The 15,595-nt window shown below is 39.3% G+C and overlaps 1 pseudogene; it reads left to right on the forward strand.

Annotated features, from left to right (window-relative positions):
• The first annotated feature begins 1,735 nt into the window (after positions 1-1,735).
• Positions 1,736-15,058, forward strand: LOC142178817 (ATP synthase subunit alpha, mitochondrial-like; annotated as a pseudogene).
• Positions 15,059-15,595: the final 537 nt, after the last annotated feature.

The raw sequence follows: 15,595 nt of genomic DNA on the forward strand, positions 1-15,595 counted from the left end.
ATATATATATATATATATATATATATATATATATATATATATATATATATATATATATATATATATATATATATATATATATATATATATATATATATATATATATATATATATATATATATATATATATGGGATGTATATAATATATTAATGATGAAGACTTATTTGGAAAAACCAATTTAGGATTGGATTGCCAATAAGTCTAAGGAAGGACGTGAGGTTGATTCAAACCCATTAAGAATGGGATTGGTATTTTTTAATATAATATATTAATTGATACTTGTATTCCAATTGGAATTGGACTTGAAATCGGCAGTCACGATGCCAATTAGATGGAATTTCGAATTTCCATATAAAATATTCCATGAAGTTTATTTTTGGAATAAACTTTCACCCTAAGTAAATTATTACCTCAACCAAATAGGAAAAGAGTTTATAGGTGATGCTATATAAAGGACGGTGGAGAAAATTTGCCTGAGAAATTATTGAAAAGAAACATTACTTTGTAAAAGTGAGAATGCAATACAAAGCCAAGAGAGAAAATACAATTAGAAAAAAAAGTGTTTCTTGTTCTTCTACCATTGAGTTGAGATTTTTGAGAAAAGTTTCAGCATAATATTTCATTCAATTTGTTCATGAGTTTCATTGATCAAAGAGTTGATAGCAAGGATCGGTCTCGGTATGGATACACATAGAGTCTTCGCACTATCGAAAAAACTTTGAAACGAGGCTCTCTTCACCAGGTACGTCTAAGATTCGATCTTTGACATGTAAATAAATTTTAAATACGAAAAGATCGGCCTATGATTGCTATTGTCTTCCGCTGCATGTTACGAACATCTATATGCAATCCTTCAGTGGTATCAGAGCGATGGTTTCTCGTATCTAAAATTTATTTACGAAATTTTTATGATTATATTTGAAGAGTTCAAACTATAATACTTGTGTCTTGTGCAATAGTCAAATCATTTGAATGCATATGAATTGATATTATTTTATTGTGAATAAAATATGTATTCATATAAGTTAAACTCTTGAGATAGTTTATAACTTAAATTTAAAATTTTGTATTAAATACAACGGGTATCTATAATAGGTTATTGGATTCTATTATTATTTTTAATTGTTATTAGTTCATGAGATGTTAATTAATAATAATGTTCTGGCATGAATTATTTTTATTTGATATATGTGATATATAAGGTAAACATGTTATAGGAATGTTGAATTTTATTTTTGTGTCACGTGATTGTTTATTACATAATTTTGAATTATTTATTACATGTGATGCACATTAATTTAGGACTAAGCATGTAAATAACTTGAACTAAATTCATGTGCTATAAAAGATTTGATCATCATGTTATTAAAAGTTATTTTAATAACAATTCCCTCCTACTAAAATTTGAGTTCTTAAATAATAAAATGCAAGACATTTTATTGTAAAGCTATCCATCAAAATAAATAATTTTATCTATTTCTTATTTATAAGGAGTGTCCTGACTACCAAAAGACTTATAGTTCGAGAATATGTTAAAATTATTTATTGCATTAGACGCATGGATTGAAAGAATTATTCAATTTTACACTAGACGCCTGGACTATTCGGGGAGTATAAAATTTAATAAGTTCTTTGTTATCATGATAGTTGAACTCAACTATGACAATAGGATCGACCTGACTACCAGGAGACTATTTGACATAGAGCAACTTAAGGAAATTGTATGGAGATACAATGAGTAAGAGTACCTACCTTTAAAATATATGTGAGAAACGACTTGACTACCAAGGGGCTCATACATATTGTTGAAGGATTCCTTTACTCCACTAACAAAAATAAAAAAATTTTAAACTATAATGAGGGTAAATAGTTTAAAATAATTAGTGAAAATATCATTTAGATAAAAGTCCATGTCTTTATGATATATGTAAATATGTTCTTATATTGTTGCCTTTTCTTTTCTATATTTTAGATTTCTCAATATGTCTGTTATATCACTGCGTGAAATACTTGAGACCAACAAGTTGGTATGACCAAACTTTGATGACTGATATAGAAATTTGAGAATTGTTCTCATGCATGAGAAGCTCATTAATGTGACCAATAAGCTTGTAAAGATAGTCCCACCATAGAATGATATTGAAGGCACCAAGGTTTATCAGAAATACTTGGAGGTATGCCTTGCTATTAAATGCATCATTCTCGCTTCTATGAGTTTTGAACTCCAGATGAAACATCAGAATATAGTTCCAAATGCAATCATTGAACATCTTAAGAAGATGGTTGATGCACAATTGGACATTGGAAATTTCCAGTTGGACCCCATGTAAATCATGTGATTGATCTTACCGAAGAACTTGAGAAATTAGGGTATAAGTTTGGTAAAGAGCTTTCTGAAGATTTGATCTTGCTGTCAGTATATGATGTTGAATGTTTTCACTGTAAGAATAAAGGACATTGGAAGAGAAACTACAAGGAGTATCTTGCAACTCTAAAGGATAAGAAACAAGGTAAAACATTAATGAAAAATATTTTCAAGGTTTCTTTAGCTACTACTAATTCTTCACTGTGGGTATTAGTTACTGGCAGTAGTTATAACATCTGCAATATGTTGCAAGGGTTCAAGATAAGTAGGATGTTGAAGAAAGGAGAAGTTAATCTACAAGCTGGAAATGGTAAAAAAGTTGCAGCAATAGCCGTAGGATCAATTTCTTTAATAATTCCTTCGGGGAAAGTCCTTATGCTAGATAATTGTTATTATGTTCCTAAATTTGTTTCAAACTTAATTTCAGCTTTTATGTTGGACAAGCGTGGGTTTCGCATTAACATAGGCAATGGTATTTGCTCTATTTATTATGGTGATGATTTATATGTGAATGACCATCTCCAACATGATGTTTATGTAAGCCTAATGTGAATGCTAATTCGATTATGCATGTTTCTAGTCTTAAGAGGAAAAGAGATGATCAAGTAAATCATACATACCTTTGGCATTGTAGGCTTGGTCATATTGGAAAGAAAAGAATTAACAAGTTGTACAAGGAAGTATATCTTCATAAGTATGATTTTGAATCATATCCAACTTGTGCATCTTGTCTCAAAGGGAAAATGACCAAATCTCCATTTACTAGAAGTGGAGAAAGAGCATATGCAATTATTGGGACTAATTCATACATGTCACGACCCAAAACTAACCCCTGTCGTGATGGCGCCTATCGTGGAACTAGGCAAGCCGAATCATTTCCAAAACAAACCGATATTTTCATTTTAAAGAAAATTTCAAGGTTATTTAACATAAACCTTCATTTAAAGAGTTCAAATAAAAAAAAAACAGAAGTGCAGAAAAGAAAAGCCCGACATCGGGGTGCCACTAGTCATGAGCATATGCTACAATCTGTCTAACAATATCAAGGCTAACTCAGCCCGGAAAATAGCTAAATACAACTAGAGGAAGATAGGAGGGAGAAGAGCAGGGGCTGCGATCGCCAAACAACTACCTTGATATCTCTAAGAAAATCTGCAACCAGAACACTCAATAACCGCTACCGTGTCCAGCTACACCTGAATCTGCACACAAGGTGTAGGGAGTAACGTGAGTACGCCAACTTAGTAAGTAACAACAATAAATAAAGACTGAGCAGTAGTGACGAGCAATAAAGCATATAACGTTCATATCAGAAAATCTCAGTAAAATACCACATGCCTTTAAAAAAACTCAGGATTTGAATCAAATTATCTAGTTTAAACCCAGTTCCAGTAAAAATTATTTAAAGATATTTTTCCAACAATTTTTCAAACAAAGACTCAATACAAAGTTGAGCCAAAAAAATGATGAAATCATAAATAGCCCCTCGGGCAAAACATCACTCATATACAGCCCCTCGGGCAAACCTCACAGTCACTCGTGCCACTCGGGCATACCTCACAATCACTCTTGCCACTCGGGCATACCTCACAATCACTCTTGCCTCCCAATCACTCAACACTCGGCACTCGCACCAGTAGGTACCTGCGCTCACTAGGGGTGTGTACAGACTCCGGAGGGGCTCCTTCAGCCCAAGCGCTATAATCTGCACAGACAACTCACGTGCGATAATAATAAAGTATGCTGCAGGCGGGCAGCCCCGATCCACACTTATCCTCACAAATCAGGCCCTCGGCCTCACTTAGTCATAAAGTATGCTGCAGGCGGGCAACCTCGATCCACACTCATCCTCACAAATCAGGCCACTCGGGCATTTCAGTAAAACAGGGCATTCGGCCCAAAACATTTATATGCATCAAAATATAGTCATAAAACTGAGTTATGCGGTAAACAAGTATAAACATGACTGAGTATAGATTTTCAATCGAAAACAGTGAGAGGATGGTAAGAAACAGCCCCTAAGGGTCAAAACAGCATTGGCGCAAGGCCCAAACATGGCATTCAGCCCAATTTTAAAAAAATTCTTTCTAAAACATATAAGTATCAATGGTTTCAACAAAGTATGCAACTTTACAGTTGCTACGGGGCGGACCAAGTCACAAATCCCCAACAGTGCACGCCCACAAGCCCGTCACCTAGCATGTGCGTCACTAAAAATAGTAGAATGATACAAAATCCAGGGTCTCATACCCTCAGGACTAGATTTACAATCGTTACTTACCTCAAAACGTGAAACTTTTTACTCTGCTATGCCTTTGCCTCACAAATCGGCCTCCGAATGCCTCGAATCTAAGTCACAAATAATTTGTTTCAGTCAATAAAATTCATTGGAATTAATTTCACAAGATAATAATGATTTTTCCATAAAAATCCAAAAATTAGCTCAAAAATTGCCCGTGGGGCCCACGTCTCGGAATCCGACAAAAGTTACAAAATTCGAAAGCCCATTCAACCACGAGTCTACCCATACCAATTTTACCAAAATCTGACCTCAACTCGACCCTCAAATCTACAAATCGTATTTCCAAATTTCTAAGTTCCAATCTCCGATTTACACCTCAAAATCATGTAATCTAGTCGGATTATTCGATGATAATTCAATATTATGGAGTAGAAATGATCACAAGGGACTTACCTCAAGTTTTCGTTGAAAATATATCAAAAATCGCCTCTCCTCAAGCTCCAATTTGTCAAAAATGGAAAATGGGACGAAGTCACTGTTTTTATAATTCTGCCCAGACATCCTCGGTTCAGCCTCGGTCTTGACCTTCGATCTTGGCCTTCGATCCTGGTTCTCGATCCTAGGCTTTTGATCCTGGTTTTCGATCCTAGGCCTTCGATCATGTCTTCGACCCGGCCTTCGACCGTGACCCTCGACCCTGGGCTCGATCATGGCTTCGATCATGGCCCTCGACTCTGGGCTCGATCTGGGCTTCAATCGTGGCCCTCGACTCTGGGCTCGATCTGGGCTCGATTCTGAGAGATTTCTGGGCTCGATTTCTGGCAGAAGAAATTTTCAACAGAAGGAAATTGCAGCAGCTGTTGAAGTTCAATATTTGATCCGTTAACCATCCGAAACTCACCCGAGGCCCTCGGGACCTCAACCAAATATACCAACAAGTCCTAAAACATCATATAGACTTAGTCGAATCCTCAAATCACCTCAAACAACACTAAAACCATGAATTACACCCCAATTCAAGCCTAATGAACTTTGAAATTTCTAATTTCTACAAACGACTCCGGAACCTATCAAATCACGTCTGATTGACCTCAAATTTTGCACACAAGTCATAAATAACATAACAGAGGTATTCCAATTTTCAGAATCGGATTCCGACCCCGATATCAAAAAGTCAACCCCCCGGTCCAACTTCTCAAAAAATTAAGCTTTCGGCATTTCAAGCCTAATTCCTCTATGGACCTCCAAATAATATTCCGGACACGCTCCTAAGCCCAAAATCACCATACGGAGCTATTGAAATTATCAAAATTCGAATCCGAGGCCATTTACACATAGGTCCATATCCGGTCCACTTTTCTAACTTAAAATTTTCAATTATGAGACTAAGTGTCTCATTTCACTCAGAGTTCCTTCCGGACTCGAACCAACTAACCCGATATAACATAATATAGCTGAATAACACAAAAATAAGTAGGAATGGGGAAAACAGGGTTATAACTCTCGAAACGACCGGCCGGGTCGTTACATCCTCCCCCTCTTAAATATCCGTTCGTCCTCGAACGGGTCTAGAAACATACCTGGAGTCTCGAATAGGCGTGGATATCTGCTCCGCATCTCCCTCTTGGTCTCCCAGGTGGCCTCTTCCACAGGCTGACCCCTCCATTGCACCTTCACTGAAGCTATATCCTTTGACCTTAACCTTCGAACCTGCCGATCCAAAATAACCACCGGCTCCACATCATAAGTCATATCACCCTCCAACTGAACCGTGCTGAAATCCAAAACATGGAACGGATCTCCAATATACTTCCGGAGCATGAAAACATGAAACACTGGATGCACACTCGACTTGTTGGGTGGCAAGGCAAGCTTACAAGCCACCTCTCCTATCCTATGACGCACCTCAAAAGGCCTAATGAACCGGGGGCTCAACTTTCCCCTCTTCCCAAACCTCATAACACCCTTCATGGTGATACCTTCAGCAAAACCTTTTCCCCAACCATAAAAGACACATCACGGACCTTCCTATCCGCGTAGCTCTTTTGCCTAGACTGCGCCGTGCAAAGCCGCTCCTGAATCAATTTCAGCTTATCTAATGCGTCCTGGACCAAGTCTGTACCTAAGAGCCTAGCCTCACCCGACTCAAACCATCCAACCGGAGATCTACACCTCATCCCAATTATACCACAATCAAATCTGATAGCATCCATTCTTGGCCCAATGACCTCGTCTCATCCAACACGACCACTCTAATGACATGACACATCAATACAATCTAAAGCCACAACCCATGCAATCCGTGCATCGGATAGCAATATTCCAAATGTACCCAATCGTAACAATGACCCAAACAGGAGAACCGTTCCACAAGCTTGACGAGTACCACCCCGACGCAATGCTAAGAAACCATCACACACCGCAGAACCATAACACACGAATCTTACACGAGGGATCATATTTCCACATAACTCTGCTGCAATATGCGACCCTATCCAAATACTGGTCCATATGAAACACCTCAAGTCACCCTGCTAAAAATCAATAACCATGCGCAATTCGACATCAAGTACCCAAAGTGCATTACCATAACCACAGAGAAGCAAACGACACCATGCCACATAAAACCCGAAAGAACACGACCAATACGTCATCAACTAAGCAATATCCAATACTATTCTCGCTCAAATTCCGCTATAAGGCCACAATAGAACCGCACCATATGTGCATATAACCACGAATCCCAACTCCTCGTAGCCTAGAAGAGTAACTCACCGATCATTTCAGAGCACGAATAAGCTTCACATCAACCGAATGGCATATCCTTCAATAATAGCAGTATGGAGCCAATCAATCCGGCTCGATGTAGAATACACATCCTAATTGGGCCTACCAATGGGCCCCAAATCAACTATGGTCAGCCACCAATAGATAAATAACCTCCGAAAGTCCACAATGACGGAATCATAATACCTTCTATCATCTGGCTAGCTCCGGCCACAACTTCACAGTCCACCACCATGAAACAATCTGCTCATGAGAACTCCCAATCTTCAATTCCATAGAACACATGAATCACCCTATTTGATTCCACCTCCACCGCCCGAATGCCTAACACCTCTCTCATACACAATCCTCCCATGAGAAATACTTTGAAACTTCTTCCATGCCACCTGGCAAAAATTTGAATATCAACAGTCGATCAACCAGGAGAGTGCCGCAATACCAGCGAAGTACCCATAAATCAAAACACACTGCCCCTTCTGAAATGTACACTCTCATCAAGCTATACCAAATAGTAATATCATTTACCTAGTCATGGAAAACAGTTCATGCTGCCTAAGAATTTATGTCCTTCCCTTCAAAACTGAAATGTGACCTGGTACATGTAAATCCTATTCCCGCACAACACACCACATCGATTATGCCATCATGTGACAAGCATAAGAATTCCATTATCAACTCTGAGTCACTAGCAATTACATACCTTATTAGTCAGAAACCTCTTTCTTGCTTCTTTCTAGGAGAAAATCATAACACACAACCCGCTCCGTACATCGGTAGAAATTATCCGGTTTAAACCATGGTAGAACCCATCATGAACACTTTGAAATCGATTTGCACATAATCAAGCTATCTGAACCGAATTCCTCTAACTTCACCAAGCCACACAGGTTGCCAAATCCGGGAGCATTGCCACGAAGCACCTGTAGATACTAGCCACGTCATAAGTACACAAATAACCGATCATACCTATTATTGTGCTACCCCAACCTACTTTCAAACTGTCCTATTTCCCCAAGTCCTTTCCAAATCGCCTTCAAGTTGCTATTTTATTTCCTTATTAGAACACTATTATCCTTAACTAAAACTTGCCCCACGAACTCTAGCATAGAATCACACCGCCCTAAGGCTTATAAGCCGCCGAATACCCCCCCTTTTTAATATATTCCAAAGGTTCCACAACCAAACATGTTTACTCCGAAGAGACATTATAGGAACCTAAAACTATTTCCTTCACCTTCTTGATACTGAAATGCATAATTCACAATGATATGAGATGCAACGAGTCTCAACACCGTTCAATGCGACTCCCAGTTTTCTAGCCATATTTATAAATCTTGAATCCATTGTAACCATTCTCGAATTAACCGACCAAACGGACCGAAACGACATGTGCCCCATTAGCACATCAACACCCAAGGGAATAAAGAGTAACCCTCACTCCTACGCAACCGAGCAAATTCCCGCTCCATGTACACTACATTCTCTGTGAATAAACACCCAATTAATTTTATGGTCCTCCTATAACCATAGAGTGTAATCCAACTTGTGTTCAGAAATTCCTTTACCCGAGTCATCCTCGATCTCGTCCTCTGCAAGTCATAACTGATTCACCGGTATACCCCGAACCGAATCTAATACAACCCATCTATCACGACCCATAACTGTGCAATCAACTAGTCGATAGCAGACTCCCCCACTTAGCCTTAAGCTGCAATTATATAAAATTAGAACCCGTAAGGATTTCTCATTCTCAATTACCAAGGTCTCGCACCGTTAACCTGTCAGACTTCTCGAAGTCTTCTATTAAGCCTTTCATGAATATTCTGAATCTCCAGCCAAAATTACACACACGACCTCCTACCGGGTAGCTAGTAATATTCCTCACAAAAGCTTCATCAACATTACGCCACCGCTAGCTGCACATATGAGATAACCCACATGTGGAATTCCTTACCGACATCTCCCAATGACACTGCACTGAGTGCAACAACCACGAAATTCAAAAATTCCTCTGAGTTCACCATTTATATAAGTCTGCACTTTCCCTATTGACATCAACTGTACGTCAACAATACCTTCCGAACTCAAGTCATATTTCACCTGACACAATAATCAGATCTTCACGCCTCTATTCATTTCAAACACACTCCTTTCTGCCATATTCAATTTAGAGTATGCAGAGTATGCATGCTGATTCACATTTTAACACGATTCCAAAACATTCTACACTTTCTCAAGGTGCACGACTACCCTACTAGTGAATTCATATGCTAATCTGCCACTCTTACTTCGGTTAAACCATCTCCTTTAAGAAACTTCTCAACCTCTACTTCTCCTACTTGACCTGCTAGTATTTCAACCACCGCGAACACTTCCCGCCATGTCTTCCCTCATACTTTGCTACCCAACTGCTGCATCAAATCGAAATGTATTTCTATCGCACCTGAACCAATAAAATGTTACCGACTCTAAGTCTCTTCAAAGATTATCTTTCCCGAGCCATTAACATCAAAATACCCATTCGCAACCACCATTACTACACAACCACTTACTCTTCTTGAGTTCAAACTCATTGACAGACATGAGAATTTAATTTTCCCCAAAATTTAACAACGTGAAAAATCCTTCAAAACATTCACACTCGAGACGATACGTAGCATCAAAACTAAAATCAAGCACCCAATGGCCTTCCTTTACATTTCAAGAAAATACTTCTCGTCATATTCACATAGTCTTAACACTTCCCGCAGTTACGTCATAATCACCACAAATCCATTCCAATGCTCATCGAGCCACAATTCAACTCGTAGGGACATTATCGGACATATGAGTCCAAATGTATAGGTTACAACTGAAGCTACCGAGCCTAAGCTGCGACTAACCATGGCCTCAAGTCCTCCAGATTGGCCCACCACCATAATACAAAATACACATCTCAACCTTGTTCATAGAATCATAAGCCGGCGATGCACAACTGATACTGAGCGCTCATGTGTGCATATGAGATGCGTGGAAGGAATTCAAAGAGTTATGTCTCATGCTAAATCATTTTCGCACGATAGAATACAAGAAAGTGAAATTTTCCTAAAGGTTCTGCAGCCTCCTGAAGATAAGTACAGACGTCTCTGTACCGATCCACAAGACTCTACTAAACCCGCTCATGACTCATGAGACCTATGTAACTTAGGCTCTGATACCAATCTATCACGACCCAAAACTAACCCCTATCGTGATGGCGCCTATCGTGGAACTAGGCAAGCCGACTCATTTCCAAAACAAACCGATATTTTTATTTTTAAAGAAAATTTCAAGGTTATTTAACATAAACCTTCATTTAAAGAGTTCAAATCAAAGAAAAATAGAAGTGCAGAAAAGAAAAGCCCGACATCGGGGTGTCACTAGTCATGAGCATATACTACAATCTGTCTAACAATATCAAGGCTAACTCAGCCCGGAAAATAGCTAAATACAACTAGAGGAAGATAGGAGGGAGAAGAGCAGGGGCTGCGATCGCCAAACAGCTACCTTGCTATCTCCAAGAAAATCTGCAACCAAATTACTCAATAACCGCTACCGTGTCCAGCTACACCTGAATCTGCACACAAGGTGCAGGGAGTAACGTGAGTACGCCAACTCAGTAAGTAACAACAATAAATAAAGACTGAGAAGTAGTGACGAGCAATAAAGCATATAACGTTCATATCAGAAAATCTCAGTAAAATACCACATGCTTTTAAAAAAACTCAGGATTTGAATCAAATTATCTAGTTTAAACCCAGTTCCAGTAAAAATCATTTAAAGACATTTTCCCAACAGTTTTTCAAACAAAGAATCAATGCAAAGTTGAGCAAAAAAAAATTATGAAATCATAAACAGCCCCTCGGGAAAAACATCACTCATATACAGCCCCTCGGTCAAACCTCACAGTCACTCGTGCCACTCGGGCATACCTCACAATCACTCTTGCCACTCGGGCATACCTCACAATCACTCTTGCCACTCGGGCATACCTCACAACCACTCTTGCCTCCCAATCACTCAGCACTCGGCACTCGGCACTCACACTAAGTATGTACCTGCGCTCATAGGGGTGTGTACAGAATCCGGAGGGGCTCCTTCAGACCAAGCGCTATAATCTGCATGGATAAATCACATGAGATAATAATAAAGTATGCTGCAGATGGGCAGCCCCGATCCACACTCATCCTCACAAATCAGGCCCTCGGCCTCACTCAGTCATAAAGTATGCTACAGGCGGGCAGCCCCGATCTGCACTTATCCTCACAAATCAGGCCACTCGGGCATTTCAGTAAAACAGGGCATTCGACCCAAAACATTTATATGCATCAAAATAGAGTCATAAAACTGAGGTATGCGGTAAACAAGTATAAACATGACTGCGTATAGATTTTCAATCGAAAACAATGAGAGGATGGTAAGAAACAGCCCCTAAGGGTCCAAACAGCATTGGCGCAAGGCCCAAACATGGCATTCAGCCCAATTTACATAAAATCTTTCTAAATCATATAAGTATCAATGGTTTCAACAAAGTATGCAACTTTACAGTTGCTACGGGGCGGACCAAGTCACAAATCCCCAACAGTGCACGCCCACACGCCCGTCACCTAGCATGTGCGTCACTAAAAATAGTAGAATGATACAAAATCCGGGGTTTCATACCCTCAGGACTAGATTTACAATCATTACTTACCTCAAAACGTGAAACTTTTTACTCTGCTATGCCTTTGCCTCGCAAATCGGCCTTCGAATGCCTCGAATCTAGTCACAAATAATTCGTTTCAGTTAGTAAAATTCATTGGAATGAATTCCACAAGAAAAGCTTCAAAATTAGACCAAAACCCGAAATTGGCTCAAAAATCGCCTGTGGGGCCCACGTCTCGGAACCCGACAAAAATTACAAAATCCGAAAGCCCATTCAACCACGAGTCTACCCATACCAATTTTACCAAAATCCGACCTCAACTCGACCCTCAAATCTACAAATCTTATTTCCTTATTTCTAAGTTTCAATCTCCGATTTACACCTCAAAATCATGTAATCTAGTCGGATTATTCGATGATAATTCAATATTATGGAGTAGAAATGATCACAAGGGACTTACCTCAAGTTTTCATTGAAAATATATGAAAAATCGCCTCTCCTCAAGCTCCAATTTGTCAAAAATGGCAAATGGGACGAAGTCCCTATTTTTATAATTCTGCCCAGACATCCTCGGTTCAGCCTCGGTCTTGGCCTTCGATATTGGCCTTCGATCTTGGCCTTCGATCTTGGTTCTCGATCCTAGGCCTTCGATCCTGGTTCTCGATCTTAGGCCTTCGATCATGTCTTCGACCCGGCCTTCGACCGTGACCCTCGACCCTGGGCTCGATCATGGCTTTGATCGTAGCCCTCGACTCTGGGCTTTCATCGTGGCCCTCGACTCTGGGCTCAATCTGGGCTAGATTCTAAAAGATTTCTGGCAGAAGAAATTTCCAACAGAAGGAAATTGCAGCAGCTGTTGTAGTTCAATTTTTGATCCGTTAACCATCCGAAACTCACCCGAGGCCCTCGGGACCTCAACCAAATATACCAACAAGTCCTAAAACATCATACGGACTTAGTCGAATCCTCAAATCACCTCAAACAACACCAAAACCATGAATTACACCCCAATTAAAGCCTAATGAACTTTGAAATTTCTAATTTCTTCAAATGACTCCGGAACCTATCAAATCACGTCCGATTGACCTCAAATTTTGCACACAAGTAATAAATGACATAACAGAGGTATTCCAATTTTCAGAATTGGATTCCGACCCCGATATCAAAAAGTCAACCCCCCGGTCAAACTTCTCAAAAAATTAAACTTTCGGCATTTCAAGCCTAATTCCTCTACGGACCTCCAAATAATATTCCGGACACGCTCCTAAGCCCATAATCACCATACAGGGCTATTGGAATTATCAAAATTCGAATCCGAGGTCGTTTACACATAGGTCCATATCCGGTCCACTTTTCTAACTTAAAATTTTTAATTATGAGACTAAGTGTCTCATTTCTCTCAGAGTTCTTTCCGGACTCGAACCAACTAACCCGATATAACATAATATAGCTGAATAATACAAAAGAAGTAGGAATGGGGAAAACGGGGTTATAACTCTCGAAACCACCGGCCGGGTCGTTACAATACATATGTTTGTGGGACCATGAAAATTCAAGTTAGAGGTGAATATTCTTACTTAATCACCTTCACTGATGATATGTCAAGATATGAATTTGTGTATCTTATGAAACATAAATCAGAATCTTTTGAAATGTTCAAAAGGTTCTGTAGTGAAGTTGAGAAACAGACTAGTAAAAGTATCAAAGTACTAAGGTCTGATAGGGGTGGAGAATATCCTAGTGAAGATTTTACTAGGTATCTCAAAGAGAGTGTGATTTTCTCACAGTGGACACCTCCAGGAACACCACAACACAATGGTGTGTCCTAAAGGAGAAATCGAACCTTATTAGATATGGTGAGATCTATGATGGGGTTCACTGATCTTCCAATAAATTTAAGGGGATATGCTTTGTAAGCAGCAACATACTTACTTAATAAAGTTCCCACGAAGTCAGTCTCTATAACGAGAACTTATAATTGGGGACCGACAAACTGGAAAAATTGCTATTGCTATCGATACCATATTAAACCAAAAGCAACTGAACTCAAGGGCCACCTCTGAGAGTGAGACATTGTATTGTGTCTATGAAGCGATTGGAAAAAAATGCTCAACTGTGACATAATTAGTTCAAATTCTTGCAGAAACGAATGCTTTGGAATATTCTATTCTTGTAGCAGCTACCACTTTAGATCCTACTCCTCTACAATTTTTGGCCCCATATTCTGGGTATGCCATGGGGGAATATTTCTGCGATAATGGAATGCACTCATTAATAATCTATGATGATCTTAGTAAACAGGCGGTAGCATATCGACAAATGTCATTATTGTTACGCCAACCACCAGTCCATGAGGTTTTCCCAGGGGATGTTTTCTATTTACATTTCCATCTCTTAGAAAGAGCGACTAAACGATCAGACCAGACAGTCGCATGTAGCTTGACCGCCTTACTCGTCATTGAAACACAAGTTGGAGACGTATCGGCCTATATTCCCACCAATGTGATCCCCATTACTGATGGACAAATCTGTTTGGAAACAGAGCTCTTTTATCGTGGAATTAGACCTGCGATTAACGTTGGCTTATCTGTTAGTCGCGTCGGGTCTGCCGCTCAGTTGAAAACTATGAAACAAGTCTACTGTAGTTCAAAACTGGAATTGGCACAATATCACGAAGTGGCTGCCCTTGCTTAATTTGGTTCAGACCTTGATGTTGCGACTCAGGCATTACTCAATAGAGGTGCAAGGATGACAGAAGTATCGAAACAACCACAATATGCACCACTGCCAATTGAAAAACAAATTCTAGTCATTTATGCACCTGTTAATGGATTCTGTGATCGAATGCCACTACGTAGAATTTCTCAATATGAGAGAGCCATTACAAATAGTGTCAAACCAGAATGACTACAATCCTTTTTAGAAAAAGGTGGCTTAACTAACGAAAGAAAGATGGAACCAGATACATTCTTAAAAGAAAGTACTTTAGCTTTTATTTAATACAATACAAGGAAAGGAAAAAGGTTTCGTAGGGGTACTACAAATAATAGACTTACTAGTTCTTTTTCTATCTATGAAGTAGGACGAGTGTCCTACCTAATTCAATGCTAGGTAACCAAGTTAGTATCCTAGCGGAGCTATTAAAGGGGGGAACATCCTAATGGATGAGTATGAGCATGCTATACATCTCATATTAGACCCCCATAAAAAAAACAAAACAGAAAGCAAAAATAGCTAAAAATAGCATGCTTCCTTATCATATATATGATATGGGAGGGCCTTTTAAGCAAAAGGAATCGGTTGTAGTCTTCTTGACATATCAAGTCAAGAGGGCGAGGCTCCTAGCAATTAGGGGAAAGGGGAGTAGGTAAGCGGGCTCCTTTCACTTGACTGGTTAGTTAGGAGTTATCTTTTTTCGCACATCTCCACTCTTTTCTCTTTCAAACTAGGAGGATTGACATTTGGCCAAGATGTGATCTATCTCTTTCCTTGGTTGTAGTGGAACTTTGGTTTTATTTAGCGAGGAACCGTTTCACT

Source organism: Nicotiana tabacum, unplaced genomic scaffold (genome assembly GCF_000715075.1).
Source record: "Nicotiana tabacum cultivar K326 unplaced genomic scaffold, ASM71507v2 Un00001, whole genome shotgun sequence".
Taxonomy (NCBI): Eukaryota; Viridiplantae; Streptophyta; class Magnoliopsida; order Solanales; family Solanaceae; genus Nicotiana; species Nicotiana tabacum.